The sequence below is a fragment of the Salvia splendens genome, chromosome 7 (assembly GCF_004379255.2).
Source record: "Salvia splendens isolate huo1 chromosome 7, SspV2, whole genome shotgun sequence".
NCBI classification, from domain to species: domain Eukaryota; kingdom Viridiplantae; phylum Streptophyta; class Magnoliopsida; order Lamiales; family Lamiaceae; genus Salvia; species Salvia splendens.
This window is the reverse complement of record NC_056038.1, coordinates 26,725,066-26,743,605: the sequence shown is the minus strand read 5'-3', so window position 1 is coordinate 26,743,605 and position 18,540 is coordinate 26,725,066. Positions and strand designations below refer to the sequence as shown.

Sequence of the window (18,540 nt, the reverse complement as noted above, 5' to 3'; positions counted from 1 at the left end):
TGAAATACTTATAAGACAGTAACTCATTAATTTCATGTGTGCTCGTGTCGAAAATTTTCAACCTTATGTAAATACGATTGATAGCTAATAATGTCATATAATCTTGATGATTCTCCTCATTAATTAGTCCATTTTCGTCCATCCATCGAAATTAGTCTCATATTAAAACATGAAAGTTACTTTCAATTTATTACTATGGTTTTATTTTTCTCTCTTCTATTTTATCCACGCTTTATCTTATCTTTCGTATTTTACCTACTTTATCTTTTTATCACTCATATTTTACCAATTTTACATTAAAATTCGTGTATCTCGACCAATAAGACTAACTTTTGTGGATGGATGGAGTAATACATCTTTGAAATATTATTGTTCGAACACAATTACGTCAAAAGATAACTATAAGATGTACTTATAATTATAAGAACAAGTAAACAACAAAACTAATACTCTTTTCGTCCTATAGAAATAGGCTGAATTTCCTTTTCTTTTTCGTCCCATGGAAATATTCCATATCTTTTTATAGAAACTTTTTCTCCTTCTCTTTTACTTTATTATTTATGGACCTCATCTCTATTACACCATTTTAACTATTTTTTCTTCTTCTCTCTTGTTTACCAATTAGGCATCAAAAAATAGTCTAATTTTACCATTTTGGGATGTCCACAAAAAATAGTCTCATTTCTAAAAATGAAAAGTTTCTCTCTCATAATTTTTTCACTTTTTTTCTTCTCTCTCTCATACTTTACCATTTTTTCTCCCCATCTCTCTTACTTTACCTACTTTTTCTCCTTCTCTCTCTTATTTTACCTACTTTTTCTCCTTCTCTCTCTTACTTTAACAATTCTCTTTAAAACTCGTGTCATCCACAAATAAAACTATTTTTTTTGGACAGAGGGAGTATGTCATTCCCAAGTAGTCTAATTCTGAGATACGAAGGGAATATATAACGACAAATGATTTTAAAACCAGGTTATTATGAGTTTAATTAAATGAAAAATGATTGTTTTCTGTTGGGGGATCGGCGGTGCACACCCGAACTTCACACCAGTATGATATTGTCCGCTTTGGGCAAAGCCCTCACGGTTTTGCTCTTGGGGTACTTCCCAAAAGGCTTCATACTAATGGAGCTGGGATAACCCATATATATACCTGCAACTTTTGTTCATTCTCTGATGTAAGATATTGTTTGCCCCACATTTTCTATGGTTTTAATTTTTCCATGTTATAATTTAGTATTATTTTTTATTCTGGAATTATAGCAAAACATTGACTTCATATTGGCTTTTTTCTATGATGTTTAAAAAGAATGCAAGTCTCAATTTATGACAAATTTAAAAGAATTTTTATTGTTTTTAGTATTAAAAGCATTCTCAGTTGAAGTACATAAAAAACTATTTAAAAGTATGACTCATTTATAGTTAGAGTTCAATAGATTTGAATTTAATACGTTGCATATTATTTGCAATTTAGTATTTACATTAGTATTATAACATATATTTCCTCCTTCCATAGAAATAACTCATTTAGAATTAGTAAGAGTTTTAATACATACTTAATAAAATAAGAGGGAATGATTAAAAATAGTTGAAATTATGTAGTGAATGATGAAGTTCATAAATAGATATGAATTATTTCTATAGGACGGACAAAAAAAGAAATATAATCTATTTCTATGGGACAAAGGAAGTAATTTTGTAATGACCACGGTGTAATTCCCTTAACGTTATAAAATAATTAATGAAAGCGAATGCCTTTTTCCTAATTACTTAAATACAAAAAATACACAAGACTTATGTTCGGTTGTTTGATTAAGGGCGAATACCGATCTAGAAATAAAGAAGAAAGTGAAGTACGATTTAAGAATGAATACGTGCTCATTTACTTCAAGGTTCAAATGAAAATGGGAATGTGTCCGTCTATTCCTTAAGTAAATAAAATCCAACGATATTACATTCCGAACTATGTCTTAGCTTACACAATATATGATAATGAAAATGAAGGAAAAATAATACAAAAAATGTCAAGACGAAGACATTTTGAATCTATTCTTCTCCCCGAGCAAAACCACACCACGCACGATCACATCTCCGCTCGGCCGTCGGGCCGAGGGCATCGAGCCACGTCGCGGGAGGGCGTTTTCTTTTCAGCCAACTACTTCTCCTTCATCCCTACAAAATCCAGATGTAAACAAAACCAAGCAAGGCCATTAGAGTACCAATAGCTAGCAAACGAAGTAAGTAGGGGTAAGAGGCAACACTACTTTTTGAAGAAGACCAAAATTTACCTAAATAAGGAGGATGGAGGGCTGCAGCAGCCTGCACTCCTCAGCCACACCACAGGCTGCCACAGATCAGAATAGGGAAGGAAAATTGCAGTACAACTGCAGGAACCCTGCACTCCAGTTCAACAGCTTCTGCTCCATGTTACACCTGCAAAATCGCATAAAAACTTAGTGAGAACGCTGCAAGAGACAGAGGAACTGAGGCCACTGCAGTAGAGTAACAAATGAGGGTGGAATTGCATTTATTTTCACGGTACATGCCTGATAAGTCGCAATTCTAGGCCTCGGTTACTGGTCAGTATAATGTGCTTAATTGGATTATATCTACTAAATAATTGCTAAAGTGTGCAGGGAAAAGGTACCAGTCAGTACGAAAGGGTTCGGATAACTCAGGTGAAAAGAGTGCCAGAAAGGTGCAATACTGACCAGGATTCATGTCAAAAAGGCCCGAGATAGAGAAGAAGAATTGCTGGGAAGGATCAACCACAAATAAGGGCAAAAGAGTCATTTCATGAAGAGAGTCTACCCTAAAAAGCAAGGGCTGGCCTCCCTGTAAAAGGAAGCCACTTGGAGAGAGAATGTGCATCGACATTCACACTTAGTTAGAGTCATCTCTCTCGGTAGATAAATTCTTTCAGCATCGTCCAAAATCATCTCTTCCCTCACCACAGCCATGGTCACCTGAAGTTCCATAAGTCCACCGGAGCATCGCCTTCCATCGTTCCAGCCAGTTCATTTCGTAGTCGTAGCAGTTTCATCGCCCGGAGAGGCAAAACAATCTTTATTCGTTTTCCTAGTTAATCTTTACTTGTTTTCCTTTCGTTGGATCTGTTGCATATTCAGTACTTGTTATCTTTTGAAGTGTTTTATTGGGATCCAAACGTTTTATGGAATGAAGTTGTTTTTATGCATCTCTTTCGGTTTGAATTTGTTTCATTCTGCCTAGGTAGCTTAGATCTAGTTATCGCGGTAATTTTGAAGTGTTGAAAGCATGATTTCATTTGGAGTTGCTCGATCTGAGATTGTTAGTTAAGTTTGTTGTTTAGATTTAGTTTCCGAAGTGATTAAGTGCAAAATCCAAGTTTACGTGAATTCTGTCACCTTGCATGTCGCCCAGTAGTGTAATTCTTGATTTCACTTGATTAATCTTCGAATTTTAGAGTGTTAATTTGCGAATCTGAATTGTGAAATTGTTAATCTGTAAGTGTCATCCATGGAATCTGAGTTTGTTTGATTTTGTGCATACTTGTTGAAGAAGACAACATCAACATCCAAGTTTGGGACCACTTTTGCTTTTGTCCGTTACTTTTCTTGCTGCTACCCTACAGACCTGACAGTGCAGCCACCAACTCACCAACTATTCTCTGATATTCCGTTTAGCCTTTTATAGTAACTATCTACTTTCCACATATCCCTGAAACACCGTGTCCCCCACTCTCACGTACACAGCTACATGTCAATCACTTTCACACCACCCAGTCAGTAGAGTACCACCTTTAATTCCTGTCTAGGTAGAATCTCAACCCAAGCGTGGTAGCTAACCAAACCCCTCCAGATTATCACCACAATTACCCAAGCGCGTCCATCTCTGTGGGATTCGACCCTTACCTCCACTATACTAACCAGTAGAAGTGGGTTGAGGAATATTATTGATACTAGGTTCAGGTTGGCTGGGATTTCTATCATGATCAGGTGGATACACCCTTGCTTAACACGACATTGAGAGCCTGCACCTTCAAATGGCGTCATTGCCGGGGATGGATGGCGTTATTAACTGCTATTGTACGTGATATTTTGGCGTATATATTGTGCATAATTTTTCTCTTTTCTTTTTATTTCAGTTTATGAGAAGCAGTTCGGCTCCTGACCATTGGAAGCCGAAGATACTCCAACGAGGGACTATACTCGTGACCACTCGTTCTGGCCTGTCGACAACCCTGTCTGACCTAGGCACGAGTAGTGACGTAGAGCAAGACACCATAGAAGAAGGAATACCAGAACCGGTGCTACAATTGGAAGGTAACCCAAGGAGGATGGCTGCCCAAGTAGACGATGACCCAGAGATTGGATCGCTGAACGCGCATGCCGACGGAGAACGGCCGCAAGCCATAGTTGTCACCTCGGGGCAGACAGCCTGTGATGTGAAGCCCCATGTTATCGCAATTCTACCCACGTACTGTGGGAAGAGCTATGAAGGGCCCTACGAGATCCTTCATGAGTTCTGTAAGATTTGTAAGGCACAGAGAAGGCCAACGGGGGCGACCGAGGATGACTACAGATTGATGGCCTTGTCGTTCGTCCTAAAGGAGGAGGCCAACAAATGGTTCATGCGCCTGCCACCCAACTCCATTGAGAGTTAGGCCGATTTCATGTTAGCCTTCCTAGGCAAATGTTTTCCATCATCGAAGACGAGTGCGCTGAAGAGAGAGATAACCAGTGTGAAGCAAGAGTACGATGAACCCCTGAGTGATTATTGGGCGAAATATATGAGCCTTTAGGATGCGTGTCAAAACCATCGTATAGTAGAAATAGAGATACATCACACCTTTTATGAGGGGATGAATAAGGCAACAAAGGATCTGGCAAACTCATCGTCAGGAGGAAGCTTCATGCAACTAAGGGTCAGTGAAGCAAAAAAGGTCCTAGGGAAGCTTTTGAGCGCGAAGAAGGAGTACGACAATTCGATGGATGGATACAACAGAGAAAGGATTTTGAGTGCTTCGTCCATTGACCAGGAGCAGAAGATGGACTTGAAGATGGAAGAGCTGAAAAAGACGCTCCTGAGCACGATCGAGAAGAACACGCCACCTCCTTCCCCAACTGGGAGCTACAAGGGTGCAGAGCAGGGAAATCAAGGGAAAACCTATGATTAGCCGAATGACTTGGTCAATATGGAGCAAGTCAATGTTGCAGGATACTATAACTCTAGTGGGAATTGGATTCCGGGGAGACAACGGGAAACACCATGGAGGGACCATCCAAATTTTCGATGGGGAGATGGGAACCAAAATCAAAACCAAGGTCAAGGTCAGAACCAATACAACCTCCACCCGAACCAAAATCCCAACAGTGGCCCAGCAAACCCCGACCACCAATTCAACTGGTCAGAAAGGAACCAACAACCCCACAACCAAAACCCACAGAACCAAAACTCAAACCCTGTTTATGTGCCACCACACAAGAGGAACTACCAAAATTACCAGAATTAGCATAATCAAGGTCCCCAACACCAACAGAACCAGAACCAGTTCAAGAACCAGAACCAGAATCAATATCACCAAGACCAATACAACCCTCCTGCCCAGTATAACCAACACCCACCTAACCAGAACCAGCAAAACTTCCAGAATTACCAGCACAACCAAAACACCCAGTATAACCAACACCAATGACCAAATCAGTTCCAATATCCTAACAGGTCAAGGAGATCTATGGAGGACATGATGGGAGAAATGCTCGCTTCGCAGCAGAGTACCAAGGGTGAATTGCAGTCCAATAATGAAGTAGTGCAGGGGATGCAGAATGCCCAGAAGGAGCATAAGGCGAACATGGATATGATGAATAGGCAATTAGCCCAGCTGGCGAATTCGATGGGTGAATTGAAGGGGAATTTAGGGAAACTCCCATCTACAGTCCATTTACCTGAAAAAGCAAACGTGAGTAAGGTCACATTGCGGTCCGGAACTGCCTATAATGGACCCTAACCGAAGAAACCCAATGGAGAGCCCAGTGAAATGAAGGTACTGAGCGACATCGTCTCGGTGGGAGAGCTCAACAGACTTCTGCCTCAGATGCAGGATCCATTTTTCTTGAATGAAGCATCATTGGAAAAAGATGAAACCAAAGGCGTACGGCCCAGGAAAGACCCTCCTAAAGAAACAAAACCCACGACAGAGACTCCAGCCCAGAATATACCCAAGAAAGACTCCAGGAAGGCTGTTGAAGAACCGGTAGAAGAGGCGAAAGGGAAAAAACCATTTCCTTACTGTTTCGTGACAAGGAGGAAGAAGGAGAACCCAATGGACTACATGTCCATTTTTGGGAAGCTGAATGTCACCATACCATTCCTACAAGCCGTAAAGCTACCCCGGCTTGGGAAATTCATCAAGGAGTTCATAGCCGGGAAGGCCTAGGAAGATGGAAAAATCATGGTGGAAGGGATAACGTCAACAATTGTGCAGGAGAAGCTACTGCCCAAAAGAGCCGACCCAAGTATGTTCACTTTACCTATAACTATCGGAGATGTAAAAATCGAGCATGCGATGTGTGATCTGGGAGCATCTATAAATGTTATGCCATTATAAATCTATAATCGGTTGAAGGGAGTAAAGTTGTCAAACACTAGGGTGTTAATCCAACTGGCTGATAGGTCATGCATAAATCCCGATGGCGTGTTACAAAATGTATTGGTGAGAGTGCATGATTTTACTTACCCTTCTGACTTTTATGTGATCAAGATGAGTGAGTTTGAAGCTAGGGAGTCTAGCAGTATATTGTTAGGGAGACCGTTTTTAAGAACAGCTAAGACAATCGTGGACATGGCTGCGGGGACAGTTTGCAATGATTTTCATGGAGAGAAGTTCACTTTTGATATCAATGAGGCCATGAAGAAGCCCATCGATTCTGAAAATCTATGCTATGTTGATGTAATTGACCCCCTAATCCAAGATTTTCTTGAGACCGAATTATTGCAGGAAAAACTCCAAGCGTTGGATGTGTATGGACAGGTTGATGTAGAAGCAGCTGCATGGTGTGATCTGATCAGCAGCCAAGGGTTGACTGATGAAGAGATAGAAGGAGCAATTAAGGACTTTTGTCAGAAATCAAAATTTATTGGGGCCGCAGGGGCTCAACTACCAGCCAGTACAAAGGAATTCTCAGATGGTGAAATAGAAAAAGAGGGGGATGCTGCAAAAAACCTTCTGCCCGCAGACACACTTCCCCCACAAGTTGATTTAAAGAAACTGCCAGCAAACCTGAAGTGTGCCTTCCTCGGGGACGAAGACTCATACCCGGTGATTATCAGCAACAGCCTTATGAAAGAGCAAGAGGCGAAACTACTGACTGTGCTGAACAAGAACAAAAGAGCAATTGGATGGAGCCTTACAGATTTGGTGGGAATAAGCCCCGATGTCTGTATGCACCACATCAGGCTAGAAGAAGGAGTGAAAGCACATCGAGACTAGCAAAGGAAGGTGAACCCTAACATGCGGGAGGAGATATTGAAGGAAATTTTGAAATTGCTGTCATTGGGAATTATCTATTCGGTGCCCGACAAGGAGTGGGTCAGCCCCCTTCACATGGTCCCCAAGAAGTCAGGGATCCAAGTGGTTCAAAATGAGAGGAATGAGCTGATACCAACAAGGCTAGTCACTGGTTGGCGGATGTGCATAGACTACCGCAACCTGAATGCCGCAACCAGGAAGGACCACTTCCCCCTACCGTTCATCGATCAGATGTTGGAGCGACTGTCTGGGAAGAAGTACTTCTGTTTTTTGATGGGTACAGCGGATATTTCCAAATCAACGTGGACCCTGAAGACCAGGACAAAACCACCTTCACCTGCCCATTCGGAACCTACGCGTATAGACGCATGCCATTCGGTCTGTGCAACGCCCCGGGTACATTTCAACGATGCATGATGAGCATTTTTTCTGATCTGATCGAGGATTGTATAGAGATATTTATGGATGACTTTACGGTCTACGGAGACTCTTTCGACTCATGTCTTCATCACTTGGACGTAGTCCTGGAGAGGTGTCAAGCAAAGAGCCTAGTCTTGAATTTTGAAAAGTGCCATTTTATGGTAACAGAAGGGATCGTCCTAGGACACGTGGTGTCGGAGAGAGGTATCCAGGTGGATCAAGCCAAAGTGGACGTCATATCCAAGCTACCATTCCCTACTGACCAGAAGGAAATAAGGGGCTTTCTAGGGCATGCAGGGTTTTATCGATGATTTATTAAGGACTTCGCCAAAATCGCCCAACCCCTTACTAGACTCCTTCCAAACGAGGTGGAGTTCGTCTTTGATGAACAGTGCAAAGCCGCTTTCAACCTTCTCAAAGAAAATTTGATATCGACACCAATCATCCGGGCTTCTGACTGGGATCATCCTTTTGAGGTGATGTGTGATGCCAGCGACTATGCGGTGGGAGCTGTTCTAGGTCAGAAAATCAAAGGAAAAAGGTACGTGACTTTCTATGCATCCAAGACCTTGAATCAGGCTCGACGGAATTATGACACCACTGAGAAGGAGATGCTGGTCGTGGTGTATTCATTCGAGAAGTTCCGGAAGTACTTGTTAGGATCCAAGGTTATCGTCTATACTGACCATGCGGCCATTAAGTACCTGATTGCCAAGAAGGAATCCAAGCCTCGACTGATCCGATGGGTTCTCCTGCTACAAGAATTCGATTGGGAGGTGAAAGACAAAAAGGAGTTGAGAATAAGGTAGCGGATCATTTGAGCAGAATAGTGCAAGATGGGAGCAGCGAAGAGGTGCACGACCGGTTCCTGGAGGAACACTTGTGTGAAGTGATTTTTGCCCTTAGAAAAATTGATTGGGAAGAGGTAATGAATCTCACTGGCCAAGATATAACATCAAAAGGGAAAGAAAAAGTAGGGCAGGAGCCATGGTTTGCGGACCTAGCCAACTACCTAGCGACAGGAGAACTTCCATAAATGCCAAACGTCACCAAGGCTCAAAGAATGAAGATCAGAAGTGAGGCGAAATACTACTTTTGGGACGACCCATACCTGTGGAAAGTAGGAGCGGATCAAGTGATAAGAAGATGCGTTCCTGGATGGGAACAGAGGGGCGTACTGACACATTCCCACTCCTTGGCATGTGGAGGACACTTTGGTCCCAAGAAAACGGAAATGAAGATTCTGGACAGCTGATTCTATTGGCCAACTCTCAACAAAGATGCTTATGAATTCTGTAGAAGCTGTGAACGTTGACAACTGACCGGTGGGATCTTTGCACGAGATGAAATGCCACAAGTTCCGGTTATTGTTTGTGAGCTATTTGACATATGGGGGATGGACTTTATGGGTCCTTTTCCCTCGTCCTATGGAAACCTGTATATTTTATTTGCAGTTGACTATGTCTCTAAGTGGGTAGAAGCCAAGGCCACAAGCACGTGTGAGGCGAAAGAGGTGGCCAAGTTCCTCAAGAGTAATATTTTCAGCCGGTTCGGAGTACCAAGGGCCATCATATCCGATCAGAGAACCCACTTCTGTAACCGCACTATCGAAGCCTTGATGAAGAAGTACGGTGTTCACCAGAGATTATCTAGCCCCTACCACCCACAAGCGAATGGTCAAGCTGAGATCTCTAACCGAGAGATGAAGAACATTCTGGAAAAAAGTGTCAACCCTTCCAGGAAGGACTGGAGTGTGAGGTTAGAAGATGCTCTATGGGCGTACCAGACATCCTACAAAACGCCCATAGGAATGTCCCCATATCGAATCATTTTTGGGAAGATGTGCCATTTACTAGTGGGGATCGAACATCGTGCATACTGGGCAGTACAACAAGTTAATGTGGATGCTAAGGCCTGTGAGGAGGACAGGAAGCTGCAGCTACAGGAGTTAGAGGAACTTAGATTGGAGTCGTTCGATTCTGCCATCAGGTATAAAGAGAGAAATAAATTGTGGCACGACAGAAATCTAAGGACCGAAGACCTCCATGTTGGCCAAAAAGTACTACTCTTCCAGTCAAGATTGAAGCTAATGCCTGGGAAGCTCAAGTCGAAGTGGACAGGACCATATGTCATAACCGCACTCCGTTCTAATGGAGCTGTGGAGATTTCAGGGAGTACTCCTAACTCTGAACCTTTTATCGTAAATGTACATAGGCTGGAGGTGTTTAGGGATAATACTGATATGTGTGTAGTGGAAGAGATTCCACTACAATCACATACTAAGGTCGCGTAATGATCAGTAGGATGGGAATTTGGAGTTCCACTGGGCTAGTTTTCTTTTTGGCAAAGTTTGCATATACTGGCCAAGTAGAATTCCAAATTACCTAAAGTAAAATGTAAATATTGTAAATACTTGGTAGTTAATAGTTAAATTTCTGCATGCAATTAAAAAATTAAAATCCAAAAATATTTTTGGACCTTAAATATTAATTTGGAGTACGTACTGACCACAAGAATACCAATTCGGTGAAACTCCTAATTGTATTTAAGTGTCCTTTCACTTTATTTCCATACTTAGAAAATATATGGGGAAAATGTTAAGGGAGAGATTTGAAAAACATAGAGTGAAATTTGAATTTGGCGTTGGGTGTAGCATTGCAGGAGGTGACAGCGACTAGGAGAGCGCGTGGTGCAGAGACATGACAGGCGACGTCCAATCAGAAGTGAGTTCTCTCAACCGTCTTCCACCCGAAGCGTCGCAACGTGGAAACCGCTTACTGCCGGTCAAAACCCTCAACTGCCCAATTCCACTCCAAAAACCCAACCGCCTATTCCCGTTCACCTCACAAACCCTTACCTGCATTCTCTCACCCAAGGTAACCATCCATTATTCCCGAACCAACACCCACACCACCACCAAAAACTGCCACCGACTCAAACCATGGTGAAGAAGAAAACGGCCAACAAACAAGCCTCGGTGAGACCCCCTTCAACTCTCCGAGATGAAACCCCAGAAATCCAACCGCCGACTGAAGTGCGGCAGCCAAGCCCACAATAACAACCGCAAGCGCCAATATCTCAGGCTCCGGCGATGGTTCCCTTAAACGAACTGGCGGAGTTTCTCAGGCAGCAGGACCCGAATAAAGATTGGGCGGCTGCATTGGCGGATTTTAGCCGAACCGGAGGCGGATCAAGCATGGCCGGAGGAACACCGGTGATACCAACCCCAGAAACAGATGTTATGGCTAGGGTGAACCCACCAACCTCCGTCCCGACTTCCTCAACACCCCCACTAGAAAAGTAGTCTCCCTCGATAACTGCACCATCGGCATCCTCAAAACCCTCCCCGATTCACCAACAAATCGAACCACTGGATGTCAGCCCCCTTTCCGCCTACCATGACCCTGACCTAGGGGAAACCGAGGGGAAAGAAAGCGAAGAGAAGAAGAGCGAGGGGGGTGGGGATAAATTAGAGAACACACCGGTCGCGGAGCCCGTTTCCCAAGAGAAGAAAAGAAAGGAGAGGAGATAGATCTGAACGAGACGACTGATGATGAATTCCAGTCGCTTTTAGACGGGGTGAACAGGATGGAAGTAGACACTGCCGAGGTGGCTGAGGGTTTGGACCTCGAATCGAAGGCAGTAGGAGGAGGTGAAGAATCTGGCACAGTAAACTAGTCAGACGGCCTAGTCCACCAACCAGTAGCCGATGTGGAGGAGAAGCAGACCGAAGACGAAAGGCCGAAGTCAGTGACCCCCAGTCAGAAGCAGGGGAGGGTGATAAACACATCGAGGAAAAGGAGACCGAAGTACAACCCAAGGAACCAGAGCCAGTGGTGCCACCAGTGTCGAAACCAAAGGCAGTAAAAATGAGATTGGTGATGAAGAATGATCCCAAGGCAGAAAGGCCGAAGCCAAAGAGAGTGTCGCAAAGGTGCCTGGGGAGATGGACATCCAGTAAGGCAGGAGCAAACACGGCAGCAGAGGCAGTGGAGATCTCTAGTGAGGAAGAAAGGACTACTCCTACAAAACCTGGGGAGGAATCCTTGTCTGCTACCAACCTGGAAGAAACCTCAACAGCAACAGAGATGGTCTCACCCACGCCAAGTGATCGGAAAGAAGAAACTGACGAGATGGCTGAGGGTCTGGACCTCGCATCGAAGTTAGTAGGTCATGAAGAGCCAGTAGATGACAACACCATTATCTCCGTGGTGACCAAGCCTACTGCCCAGAAGGAGCCTTCGACACCAACAAAGGAGAGACTGGAGGAAGACGAAGATGAAGATAGATACCTCCAGGAGAGGAAAAGGAAGGGGAAGGCCCCTGTCACGAAGAAGCAGAGCAGCAAGAAACAATGTACGGGCAACGCCGACGTCGTAATCAAAGAGCCAGAACAGAGAGTCCCACCACGCCAACGGGAGCCAAGTGACAGTGAGTACACCGCCAGTGAGGAATCAAAGTCAGACAACGACGTGCCACAATTTAGTTCTCTCTTTATACAACATGGCAGAATCGAACGACTCCAATCTAAGTTCCTCTAACTCCTGTAGCTGCATCTTTCTTTCCTCCTCACAAGCCTTAGCATCCACATTAACTTGTTGTACTGCCCAGTATGCTCGATGTTCGATCCCCACTGGTAAATGGCACATCTTCCCAAAAATGATTGGGTATGGGGACATTCCTATAGGCGTTTTGTAGGCTGTCTGGTACGTCCACAGAGCATCTTCTAACCTCACACTCCAGTCCTTCCTGGAAGGGTTGACAGTTTTTTCCAGAATGTTCTTTATCTCTCGGTTAGAGATCTCCGCTTGACCATTCGCTTGTGGGTGGTAGGGGCTAGATAATCTGTTGTGAACACCGTACTTCTTCATCAAGGCTTCGATAGTGTGGTTACAGAAGTGGGTTCCCTGATCGGATATGATGGCCCTTGGTACTCCGAACCGGCTGAAAATATTACTCTTGAGGAACTTGGCCACCTCTTTCGCCTCACACGTGCTCGTGGCCTTGGCTTCTACCCACTTAGAGACATAGTCAACTGCGACTAAAATATACAGGTTTCCATAGGACGAGGGAAAAGGACCCATAAAGTCCATCCCCCATATGTCGAACAGCTCACAAACAATAACCGGTACTTGTGGCATTTCATCTCGTGCAGAGATCCCACCGGTCAGTTGGCAACGTTCACAGCTTCTACAGAATTCATAAGCATCTTTGTTGAGAGTTGGCCAATAGAATCCGTTGTCCAGAATCTTCCTTGTCATTTTCTTGGGACCAAAGTGTCCTCCACATGCCAACGAGTGGCAATATGTCAGTACGTCCATCTGTTCCCAGTCAGGAACGCATCTTCTTATCACTTGATCTGCTCCTACTTTCCACAGGTATGGGTCGTCACAAAAGTAGTATTTCGCCTCACTTCTGATCTTCATTCTTTGAGCCTTGGCGACGTTTGGCATTTCTAGAAGTTCTCCTGTCACTAGGTAGTTGGCTAGGTCCGCAAACCATGGCTCCTGCCCTACTTTTCCTTTCTCTTTTGCTGTTATATCCTGGCTAGTGAGCTTCATTACCTCTTCCCAATCAATTTTTCTAACGGCAAAATCACTTCACACAAGTGTTCCTCCGGGAACCGGTCGTGCACCTTCTCGCTGCTCCCATCTTGCACTATTCTGCTCAAATGATCTGCTACCTTATTCTCGACTCATTTTTTATCTTCCACCTCCCAATCGAATTCTTGTAGCAGGAGTACCCATCAGATCAGTCGGGGCTTTGATTCCTTCTTGGCAATCAGGTACTTAATGGCCGCATGGTCAGTATAGACGATGACCTTGGATCCTAACAAGTACTGTCAGAACTTCTCGAATGAATACACCACGGCCAACATCTCCTATTCAGTGGTGTCATAATTCCGTTGAGCCTGATTCAAGGTCTTGGATGCATAGAAAATCACGTACCTTTTTCCTTCGATTTTCTGACCCAGAACAACTCCCACTGCATAGTCGCTGGCATCATACATCACCTCGAAAGGATGATCCCAGTCAGGAGCCCGGATAATTGGTGCGGATATCATCTTTTCTTTGAGAAGGTTGAAAGCGGCTTTGCACTGTTCATCAAAGACGAACTCCACCTCGTTTTGAAGGAGTATAGTAAGGGGTTGGGCGATTTTGGTGAAGTCCTTAATAAATTATCGATAAAACCCTGCATGCCCCAGAAAGCCCCTTATTTTCTTCTAGTCAGTAGGGAATGGCAGCTTGGATATGACGTCCACTTTGGCTTGATCCACCTAGATACATGTCTCCGACACCACGTGTCCTAGGACGATCCCTTCTGTGACCATAAAATGGCACTTTTCGAAATTCAAGACTAGGCTCTTTGCTTGACACCTCTTCAGGACTACGTCCAAGTGATGAAGGCATGAGTCGAAAGAGTCTCCGTAGATCGTAAAGTCATCCATGAATATCTCTATACAATCCTTGATCAGATCAGAAAAAATGCTCATCATGCATCGTTGAATTGTACCCGGGGCGTTGCACAGAATTCCACAATTGCCTCTGCTAACTCTTCATCCGTCAACTCCATAGTGATCATCCATGGCCTCACACCATCCTGCTACCTCTCTATCAATAGAATGACTCAACTCTGAATTGTCAATCTGTTCCTGCATTAATTCAGTCTAAAGATAATCTTGGACCAAGGGGTTAATGATATCCACATCATGCAAATTTTCCACGTCTAACGGCTTCTTCATAGCCTCATCAATATTAAAAGTGAATTTCTCTCTATGATAATTCAGACATATGGTTCCATCAAATACATCAATTATGGTCTTAGCGGTGTGTAGAAATAGTCTACCTAAAAGCAGTCCGCTAGACTCAGCAGACTCATATTCACTCATCTTAATCATATGAAAATCAGTTGGATACAAGAAATCATGCACCTTAACTATCACGTTTTCCAACACACCTTCTGGACTAATGCATGACCTATCCGCTAATTAGATTACCACCTTCGTATCAACCATTCTTACTCCTTCCAGTTTCTTATAGATGGAAAGCGGTAAAACATTTATTGATGATCCTAGGTCACACATAGCATGCTCAACTCTAATGTTCCCGATTGAAATGGGAAGAGTGAACATACCTGGGTCAGCATCCTCCGCTTCTAAATCACTGCTGACACAGTTTCTCCGATCACTATTTTGCCATTGGGTTTGGTCTTCCCAGTGATAAACTCCTTGATGAATTTACTGAAAATAAACAGCTTCAAGGCTTGGAGAAAAGGCAGGTTGATTTCCAGCTTGCCGAAGATTTCCATGAAGTCCATTGGATCATCCTTTTTTCTTCTTGGCCTCCTCTCGGTAGGAAAAAGGCTTTACTTGTTTGACCGTGTTGCTGGAATCTCCCTTGGAGGATTCTCCAGTTTCTTTCCTCATTCCTTCAACCTCCACCTCAGCTCCTGGGTCTTGGAAGAACAGGTCAGCCATTCGGGGTACTGGTTCCCCCAAGTCTCCAATATGGATATCATCATCTGTTCTAGCTTCCCCTGTTCCAGCGTCTTTCTTCTGTGGGGTTGGGCTATCTTTTTCCTTGCTCACCATAGGAGGTGTTCCGTCATCAATCTTCATTGTCGGACCTAACTCTCGTTCAGACCTGAGTGTAATCTGACTGATTTTCGCCCTGTCCGGTGGCTTGACTGTAGCAGGAACCCGTCCTTCGTTTTCGCGCATCTCACTCATGGAAGTCGCGATCTAAGATAGTTGTTTCGCCAGCATGTCCATGGCTTCCTTGTGCTCCACTTGAGTGTCTTGAAGCTTATGCACCACATCATTATTGGACTGCATATTATTCTGCATGTGTTGCTGTGAGCTAACCAAATCGTTCACCATCTCGTCGAGGCTCTTCGACTGCCTGGAGTTTGGCTGACTGGTGTTCGGTCCTTGCTAGTGGGTTGGTCCATGTCCCTGATTTGGACGGAAATTTCCTTGGACTCCTTGATTGTTGTTGTACTGATGACTCGACCCTTGATACCCTTGATTCCCTTGGTAATTGGGCTGAGGGTTCTGGTTGTTGCCTTGGTAATTCCTCTGATGTGGTGGCACATAGGAGTTTGTTGGATTGTTCTGATTCCTATTGACCTAGTTAGATTGGTCGCCCTGATTTCGGTTGCCACAATTGTTCTGCTCCTCCTGATTTCTGTTGGCCTGAATTGTTGGTGTTCTGTTGTTGGGGTAGTAGATTTGGGTCATTATCAGACCATCTAAAGTTTGGGTGGTCCCTCCATGGGGCATCCTTTTGCTTCCCTGGGTTCCAACTTCCATTCGGATTTCAGCTTCCCATCGCATTTACCTGAGCTTGAATTTCTCCATCTCCTGGCAGACCATAGCAATGGTATCCTTCCTCTTGGCCCGACATTTTCTTGGCCTTTTAGGCCGGGTCCAGCGAATTGTTTTTTCTAAGGCAGCCAGAATCGTCTTCTCCAGCTTATCCATCCTAGCGTCCATCCTATCATTTAGCACATTCACTGCACCCACATTTCCCCTTCTAAGGATAGTACGAGGGGAGTCATACGCCTTCTTCGCATCGATCAATCTTCTCAAAATTTCTATGGCCTCCCTCACACGTTTCTTTGTAAAATTCCCCCCGCTCGAAGAGTTTAGTAAATCCTTGGACACACACAGGGTTTAGGAGATTGTGGAACCTTCAGAATCCGATAGTTGGACACACACTTTCCCGATTCAAAAACCTCAACCCACTACACTGTTGGCTAGTATAGAGAAGTAAATGATTGATCCCACGAGGATAGATGAGTTAGCATGCATTTGGAGGGTTTTGGGAGGGTTCGGCTGCTGCCATGCAACAAGTGGGTCGAGAATTTTAAACTACTAGACTTAGGAAATGAAAACTAATTACTCTATCTACTGGGTCCAGGAAACGGGTACGTACGGCGCATGCATTACTCAAAATGTAAATCAGCTTAAGAGACAAAATCAACGAACTGGGACTATACTGACTTTCCTAAAATGACCGAAGAAACTAGCACAGAAAGTGGGGACCAAATTTCCCTAACTATCCAGGTTCTGGAAAAGCTGCAGAAAAGTAAAAGGACAAAGCAGAGAGAACAGACAGCTTGCAGATTTGATCCTAACTACTAACAAACTTCATCTTCTTCAGGTATCCAACGGGAAAACTGAATAGAACAGAGTAATAAACATCATGAAAACAGAGCAAGTTCCAGATCTGAGATTAAACAAAGAATTAAAGGCTAAACTCGACAGATATAAACTACTGGACCTAGCAGACGCGAGAACAAACCGTAAACAGCCATAATCATGCAGAATGTACACAGCAACGTCAGATCCACTACGATTCACAAAATCCCAACGTCTCCACAATCAGATCCAACAATTCCAACAACAAACCAACAGATCACAACTCCAAACATTCAACAAACAACCTTAGATTCAACCAACCTCAACTCCGATTCAACAATCAATTGCGAAAAGCATCCAAAATCAGTAAAACTACATCAAGCATAAAAAATCAAAGTAAAACAAAAAGTAGAAACTGCCATAGCCACGAGAATAATATCCAAAACACAAAACAGTCGTCGAGCTTCTGGCAGGGAAGTTAACAGGGGAGAATAAACAACGGAAAATAAAAGCAAATTGTATCTTCGCCCTCGTAAGGACGATGTTACACCACAGAAACTAGCTAAGAACCACCACAGTAGCCGGAAGTCACCCCATAAGTGCCAAGTGCATGTGAAGTGAAGTGAACTATGATTGGAGAGTGAAGCTAAGGAGACTAAATCTAAAATATCGAAAAAAGGCTAAAAGGGAAGGCTCCTCTTCTAAAAGGGGTTGTCCCTTTATATATGCAGCAATCCCTAGGGCAATCTCTCTTCATAATTTGTCTTTTTTGCCCTTCATCTTTATATCTTCTCCTTACTCCATTTTTATTCTGCCAGCATTCCTTTTCATCTCCTAGGTCAGGTAAATTGCTGGCGTTTTCACTTCTTTTTCCTCCTTTTCCTTTGCTCCTGGTAATTTATATGCGCTTCCTAGGTCCGGAAAATTTTATACGCACCTGAACTTAGAAACATACATTAGTGCACCGAAAACACAGAGTTTTGATCTAAAACCAATGCATGAAACGAGATTTATCCCTCTTATTCTCCCCCATTTTTTTTCTCTAAGAACTTTTGTTTCTACCGCCATCCTAATACATCATTTACATATATACGACAATTTGCTCTTCTTACCAACTTAGTCTATGACTAAGCTAAAAAAAAAAGAACTTTGCCTATACTCATCACACGTGCCTTCATAAGAATTTTACTAGTATTTCTTTACAAACTATTAGGATAAATATAAGTAAATAATTTCATACTAATCCATAACAACAATTATATAGGTAAATAGTCTAAGGGCTCGTTCGGTGACCCTTAATTGGCCATAAATAGAGTCAAATCAGTGCAATAACTGTGGTTCGGTGTTTCATAGATTATTATGCATGGCCATTAATATACCAAGGGCAAGCACTATTTTTTTTTACTTTTGGCATAAATAATTATTGCAACTCACTTGATTCTATAAATCTGGTCCGCTACACTAGCAGC

The 18,540-nt window shown here is 43.4% G+C and overlaps 1 long non-coding RNA gene across 1 annotated transcript; it reads right to left on the bottom strand.

Moving 5' to 3' along the window:
• Positions 1–1,898: 1,898 nt before the first annotated feature.
• LOC121741213 lies at positions 1,899–2,540 on the bottom strand. Its single transcript, XR_006037807.1, has 2 exons — positions 2,288–2,540; positions 1,899–2,171 (listed from the first exon to the last, which is right to left on the bottom strand). It is a non-coding gene; the product is annotated as an uncharacterized LOC121741213 (long non-coding RNA).
• Positions 2,541–18,540: the final 16,000 nt, after the last annotated feature.